Source organism: Eucyclogobius newberryi, unplaced genomic scaffold (assembly GCF_026437365.1).
Source record: "Eucyclogobius newberryi isolate DKJ021-1_F unplaced genomic scaffold, fEucNew1.0.hap1 SCAF_11, whole genome shotgun sequence".
Classification (NCBI taxonomy): Eukaryota; Metazoa; Chordata; class Actinopteri; order Gobiiformes; family Gobiidae; genus Eucyclogobius; species Eucyclogobius newberryi.
The window spans coordinates 5,486,084-5,493,665 of record NW_027315735.1 but is presented as its reverse complement, the minus strand read 5'-3'; the positions used below and the strand labels follow the sequence as shown (position 1 = coordinate 5,493,665).

Below are 7,582 nucleotides of genomic sequence, written 5' to 3'. Positions count from 1 at the left end.
CAAGTGTATTTAAATGGTGCATAATATAATATATTTGTGCCATAATAGTGTAATTGTGCACAAATGTACCCAAAAGTGCTGACTGCAATAAAGATATTCTTCAAAAAGATGTCAAATAAAGTGTAAAAGTGTCAACATATTCAGCCTATAAATGATGAAAGAGGATTTACCACCTAATCTCTCCTTTTCCCCTCAGGTGCTAAAACGTAAATGTAGCTAATTAGCATATGACTTAGCTGCCCCATTATGCACAGCTTCCATGTGGCTCCTGGAGGCTTTACCTAGTGATGGCCGTATTGAAACAGTTGTTTTGTCACAATTTCGAAAACTGCTCCAAAACGTGAATCAAAGCGCTGATCTCGTGACTCAGACGCTTCATGAACCTCTGTTGTTTCCCGGGTGTGTCACTGGGGGCTTTAAATGAACCACAGAACAGAATATGTTTCAGATCTATGACTCTATAAAGTCTCAACCTGCTCCACAAAGTTTAAAAAAGGTGTTTAATCATCGAAACTACATTGATTCTTTGTGATACGCAAAATAAGTCAAAATTTTATGATAGGCACACCTCTAGAGTTTGTACCACTTTTTCACATTGGCAATCAGATGTTGCCACATTGGAGCAGTGTTTAGCACTCTGGCCTTGCAGACATGAGTTTGTGTGTCAAAGGCTGCCCTGTCCTTGGATTTGACTGCTTTTCCAAAGTAAGAGAATAAAAGCACAGATGTGTCCCTCCACAGAAGGAAAATGTAGGACCATTTTTAAAATAAAACCTTAAATGTAAAAAGATTCCTCGCTTTTATCAAATATATTTACTATTATATTAATATCATTCTAGAAATGCTGTTGCATCAGTAATACACACAACTAAAATAAAAGTATTTTATTGGTTTCCATAGCACATAGAATTTAGTTTGAACCACTGTGGATGTGATAGTACTAAAACATACCACTAGATGTCACTCTGGAGAAGCGTTTCAAACTGTGAGAAGCCTCGAAATGTTTGGTTCAAATAAGATAGGATAAGATAATCCTTTATTGTCCCACATGGGGAAATTCCATTGATGCAACGCAGGTAGATACAGAGGTAGATACAGAAGAAAAGAACAAATAACTTATAGGAAGTTTGAAAAACACTCTCAGTAGAAGATCTCTTATAAAAATGCTTTGCTGTTTCACGAGGCTTCACTTTTCCCATCACTAGCCCGAGAACATGGCGACCTCAGATCCCGCAGTGTCATGGGTAAAGGGCAGATCTGTGTGGCAATGAATAAAACTAAATCAACCTTTGTGCATGCTCCTGTCTCCCTCACAAACCACAGACTGACACACACATCAGAGTAAAAAACAATACACAATTAAGCTTGGTCTTGATCTATGGTGAACGATCATATATTACTTATGCTGTCTGTATGTTCAACATCCTGGGCCTTTTCAGTCTCATTTGGACCATCTGTAATGATATAAAAGTAGACAGATGAGATGAGGAGGAACGGAGCAGAACTACGGGACTTTACGTTTCTGATCAAATCAGATCTGGTCCAATAAAATGTCAGTGCGCTGAATTCTCATGTGTTAGACAGCACTGCATTTCCCATCATGCAGTTGGACTCAATAATCCATGAAGGCGCTGTAGTTGCTTTTCTTACCGGCTGCACCGCCTTGTAAGGCGCCTTAAGCCGGCTTGATCTCATGATCTTCAGGGGCCTTGCTCTGTTTAAACAAACCTCATGATTCATGTGAAGAACCAGTGTGATAGTAGCGGTCCCTTGATGTAGGCACTGCTCTTCCAGAGTAACAGTATGTTCTGTGCTCTGTTTTTGCATTTTTCCACACCCTTGTGACCAGTATGGATGCGGTCCAGGATGTCTTTCTGAGGCTCTGGGGGACCACTATTATGAATGAGATGAACGTAAAAATAGCTGCAGAGTTAAAAGTAGGTTGCTATGTGTGATGGAGCCAGTCCGTCTCCGTTTGTAGAGTCTCCATTTATCTGCTGAGCCACCGCGGGGCCTGTTCATGGCCGCGCACAGGCCAACACACACTCGCTCATTCCCCGCTTTCCCTTCTGTTTCTTTTATACTAACCACACGCACCATTGACGTATCTTTCTCCTCACTTCTCCGACACTAATGCGCCAAAGGTGAACACTTGAGAATAGAATTATTCTATTAATCAAACACGCCAACTCTTACCTTTTTTTTCTTGCAGCCTTGCTCCACCGATGCAGGTCGGACCAAACCGGGCCAGTCTTTCCTAGTAATTGAAATAGGCGCTGTTCATGGTGCCATATGGTATATATGAATATACTTCTGTAAGCTGGTTTCACAGCAGCACAAACCAAGTCAACAGTCTGAGAATCCTGCATCTCTAGCTCCAGTCCGTGACCGTGGGCAGAGCGGTGCAGGTGGTGACTCTGGAGACCAGCACCACTCCGGTTTGCTAAATTTGTGTTTTATTTCTACAAGACTGTTGTAGAAATGTAGCTGAAAATTAGAATAGTAACATTTTAAAGTAGAGTAACAAGGCTAGGCTACTGGTGTTTCATTATTTGGTATGCTGCTTTTATTAGTCATTAGAGCTACAAGTTGTATATGTCAAATGCTAAATTACTTTGCTAGAACTGCTTTTATCAAAATGTAGATAATATTGAGAATTTAGGGTGAAAGATATGCAAAACCGTATGTTGTAAAGTAAACTTTTGTCTGACTATCGGGATACTAAAAAAAGCGAGATATTTATTTGTGTCAATATGGATTTTGCAGGTTTTGACCTGCATGTCGACTGGACCAAGTGATCCAACCGATTCTCTGGAGAAATCCTTGTATAATCTGACTACTCAGCATATTAATGTGGTGCGTTATTGTGATGTTTACAGTAGATTCTTGTTTCTATGCAGATGTAGCCAACGTGAGAAGACGGACGCTGGCTGCAGACTGAGACAGAGGGACTGACACGTTCCACTGGGGAACGCCGCAGTGGCACCTGTCCAAACCAAGGAGCAGTAAGGCCTTGCTCAGAACCAACCACACGGACAGAATTTTAATTCACACCCACTCTGTCTGTGGACAGAAGGCAAACAGCAGGCTCACAATGGTTACAGTGTAGTGAGAAGAGAAATGTATTAAAACATTTTTTACATTCTATTTTGTCAACTTCCTGACAAGAAAGACTCCTGGGCATGTAAAATGTGAAAAGAAAGCTCCAACCCACTATTTTAGTAAACTAAAAACAACACTCTGGGAAGACTCTGGATCAGTTTGCTCTAACCCGCGAAATACCTTTTAAGGGCATTTCGCCTGGATTAAAGAAAAAAACAGCATCTTTACTTTTCTTTATGTTTACCCCCAAAACAGGATTTGAAATCAGATTTTCCCCCTGTGCAGCGCTTGTGATGCCTTGTAAGCCAAGGAAATCAGAGAACAGAAGCCAAAACTACACAAAGTCTCAGCCTCATAAAGACTTCATTTGTTTGTTCTCCAAAGGATCAGAATCAGCTACAGTTTTGGGGGAAATGACATGGGGTTTTAAGGATTTGATAAGGCAGGTAATCAGAAGGAATCAGAGTTTTACTCAATTGATTTTCTTCTTTAAAGGTCATTAAATGGATTGTGCAACAATTAACACAATAAAAAGCATCACAATTTGGACATCTTAAAATGTCTCAAAATCAGATATCAATACTATAATTAGAATGATGGATGGATACACATTTGAACAAGTATTAATACACAAAAATCACAAACAGTACAACATGATCTTGGTCTTTGTTCAATCTAATGGGAAGAACAGAAATTAAACGTTTCGGGTTCATAAAAGTGGCATCAAAAACATGAACCCTGTGTATTTTAGATAAGCTTTATCCAATTAAACAAATTATTGAATTCAAATTAAGGTATAGGATTTAAACTAACCAACTACACATTCAATATATCAAGACACCTCATTTGTTGCTGTTACACTAAGGTCTATTTTCCCCTAAATCTCTCCAATAAAACTGAAATTGTTCATGCTGTGATATAAACATCTTTCCTCCTGTAATGTCAGCCCTCCTTCCTATCACAGCAGCAGAACTATTCCCTTCCTCAGCCTCTCCATCGCCTCCTCTTCACCACGTCTTTCCTGAACTGAGTCACATTTGTTGAACTGTTTCTGAAGTATGATCTCGAGCAGGAGTTGAATTCTTTCCCCCTCTGTGCTGTAGCTGGTGGTTTTGCTGCCTGCCGGGGTTACCATCTTCTCACTTTAAAGCCTGGATCCTCTGGGAGAGACCTCAGCCCAGAACATGGACTATTACAGTGAAATACAGTAGGTGTAAGGGCGCCCCCTGGAGACACTGGGCACACTGCATTTATCTGTTGCTACATGCTGCACTGCATTTTTATACTGTCTGTCTCCGTGGTTGTGTGATAGAAAGTAGATCAAAAGCCCCGTGCTATGCATTATTAAGCACTTTTGCACTCTTTACTATAGTATTGCATTTTATAAGTTAAATCCATTGATAAATATGCCATGGGAAAGGGAAAGCAATCCAATTAAAGCCAGCAGGTGGCACAGAGCAGTCTGAAGCTTGCACTTGTAGTTTGTCTGATAATAGTTTGCATACTTGTGACTCCACAAATCGTGACTAGTTGTGTTTTGATAATCGTAAGGATTTTCTAACTATACAGACAGTAAAATACTTAAGAAAAGAACAAAGACAGTAACATTGCTAAATCAAAATGTGAAAAAAGTATAAACTTCTAATTTACATGAATAAAACACTGTAAATATTCTCTGTCTAGAAGCCTTCTGCCTTTCATCCTTTATTTGATAAAGATGTATTTAAAAAGTCTCAATGTCCAATATAAATAATCGCTATTTAGTTAACTACTAAAATAAGCATCAATTTCCGCCCGACTTGTGACCATAGTATTATAAAAGTCCTACATTTAAATTTGACTGTAGTTGTTGATCATTTTATTGTAGAATCTGCTGCTAATAATGTCTTGACTTTGTGTATGTGGTTAAATATTTGTGTGGGACATAATAATAATAGTTTCTTGCAATCATTTTCCTATTCAGCGTATGAGACACAAGAGAAGAGTGAGTGAGTGAGTGAGTGAGTGAGTGAGTGAGTGAGAGAGAGAGGGAGGGAGAGAGAAGGGGGAAGGGGCACATTCCACAGTAACATAATCTTCGGGGGAAAATCAAACCTGGACCAAAGATGATCAAATACTGAAAAACAAAATAAAATAGTTGATGACACGGGAGCAGTGCGTGTTAAGTGTAACGGGACCATGAGTGCAGACCTCCTCCTGGTGCAGACCTCAGACCTCCTCCTGGTGCAGACCTCCTCCTGGTGCAGACCTCAGACCTCCTCCTGGTGCAGACCTCCTCCTGGTGTAGACCATAGATCAGACCTCCTCCTGGTGCACACCTCCTCTTGGTGCAGACCATAGATAAGACCTCCTCCTGGTGCACACCTCCTCTTGGTGCAGACCATAGATAAGACCTGGTCCTGTTCCTGACTCTGACCGGACTCAGCTGAAGACCCTCTGCGCGTGCGCGTGAACATGAACAGCAGCGGTAAAAGTCTTTAACCTTCTTTATTCACTTTGAACATAAAACCTTTTAAACAAGACTCGGATCAATGTGTCTAAACAGGTCCGCAAACCTGGTTTAGACCTGGTTTGGACCAGGTTTAGTCCCGGTTTAGTCCCGGTTTAGACCCGGTTTAGACCCGGTTTAGTCCCGGTTTAGACCCGGTTTGGACACGGTTTAGTCCCGGTTTGGACCTGGTTTGGTCCCGGTTTAGACCCGGTTTGGTCCCGGTTTAGACCCGGTTTGGACACGGTTTAGTCCCGGTTTGGTCCCGGTTTGGACCCTGTTTGGTCCCGGTTTAGACCCGGTTTAGACCCGGTTTGGTCCCGGTTTGGTCCCGGTTTAGACCTTGTAATGGCAAAAATAAGGCAAGGAGGCGAGTTGCTTTGTCTCAATGTTAAGGTGATTCAATCGGGCGTTTCTCTCTCTCTCTGGTACATTACATGATCAGAATCTCCCTCTTGTCCCATGTCCTACATATTTATACCCGTAGTCACATGACCACACACACAGAAGTTCCTGGTCACTGGTCTCTCAGGTACAAAGGAATCAAGGAGAAAATGGGACATCAAAGAAACAGTGGTTTCAGGAAGGAGACAGTACATAACATTTGCATTAATTCAATTCACATGTCTTGCCTAATGTGAAACATAACGTGGGACTTCCTAACCACTCCAGGAGGTCCGGACATGTAGATTTCCAGGCCAAGAGGAGTTGTGTCAGGCTGTTGACTGTGTTAGAACTAAATCAAATTAAGATAGAATTTGAAAATTGAAAAGCAAAGGGCCAGATTATATTTTTCCACAACAACCTGGTTAAGACCTGGTTTCAGGTTTAGTTCAGTTGAAGTCACAGATCCACACACCTGACCTGGACCAGGTGAGATGGTAGAACCTGCTGGTGCAGGTGATCGCAGCAGAAACCAAACCCTGTAATCACCTGCACCTGAGATAGACCCGCCCCCTTTCAGCTAGCCTGACTCCTATTGGCTGCTTCATCAGCGGCTCCATTTCAATCACAGTGAAAGTTCTTCTCCAGCTTCAAACAAAACCAGAACCTAAAGAGTTAGAGTGTTACTTCAGAACATCTGTGACGGAAACAAACAGCTGAGGTTTTCTCTGGACCAAGTCTGAAACCTGATCCTGAACTGTGTGAGCTCCAAGAGAAAGACTCTGCTTAGTCCTGTTTTAGTCCTGTTTTAGACCTGCTTTAATCCTGCTTTTGTCCTCCTTTTGTCCTGCTTTTGTCCTGCTTTAGACCTGCTTTAGTCCTGCTTTAGACCTGCTTTAGTCCTGCTTTAGTCCTGCTTTAGACCTGCTTTAGTCCTGCTTTAGACCTGCTTTAGACCTGCTTTAGTCCTGCTTTAGTCCTGCTTTAGACCTGCTTTAGTCCTGCTTTAGACCTGCTTTAGACCTGCTTTAGTCCTGCTTTAGACCTGCTTTAGACCTGCTTTAGTCCCCGCTTTAGTCCCGCTTTAGTCCTGAAGATGTCTGATGTTCTTTCAGCGATCTACCCCCCGCACGCCCACACACGCGGACGCCCACACGCACGCCCACACACACGCATGCCCACACGCACAACCACACACACGCCCACACGTTAACTAACACACGTTAGATAACTGTTCCACTCTGGATGTCAGGCCTCGATCTGACATGGCCTTTTTATCTGGACCGTCGGGGCCTGCGGGCTCAGAGAGGCGTTATGAGCGTCTCGGCCCGAGGGCGGGAGGTCATTGTCACCCATCAAGGTCAACTCTGCCAACCTCGACACTCTAACCGCCTGTGGCATATAACTGCAGTTCATGCATGGATCATCCGAAAGCGCCTCCCTCAGGTGGTTAGGGCCAAGGCATGCCAGCCGTACAGAAGCCCAAACCGGGAGCGGGGGCGCACTCGCTGCCATCACCAATTAGGGCAAACAAACTAAGGTTGGGGCACAACCACGTGGACCTAAAACCCAGAGAGAACAACAAAAACTAAACGTTGTGTACCGCTT

The 7,582-nt window shown here is 42.7% G+C and overlaps 1 protein-coding gene across 1 annotated transcript in view; it reads left to right on the top strand.

Moving 5' to 3' along the window:
• Nucleotides 1-7,582, top strand: part of elovl6 (ELOVL fatty acid elongase 6) — a 557,878-nt gene that overhangs the window by 117,746 nt on the left and 432,550 nt on the right. The gene's annotated exons all lie outside the window — the stretch shown is intronic.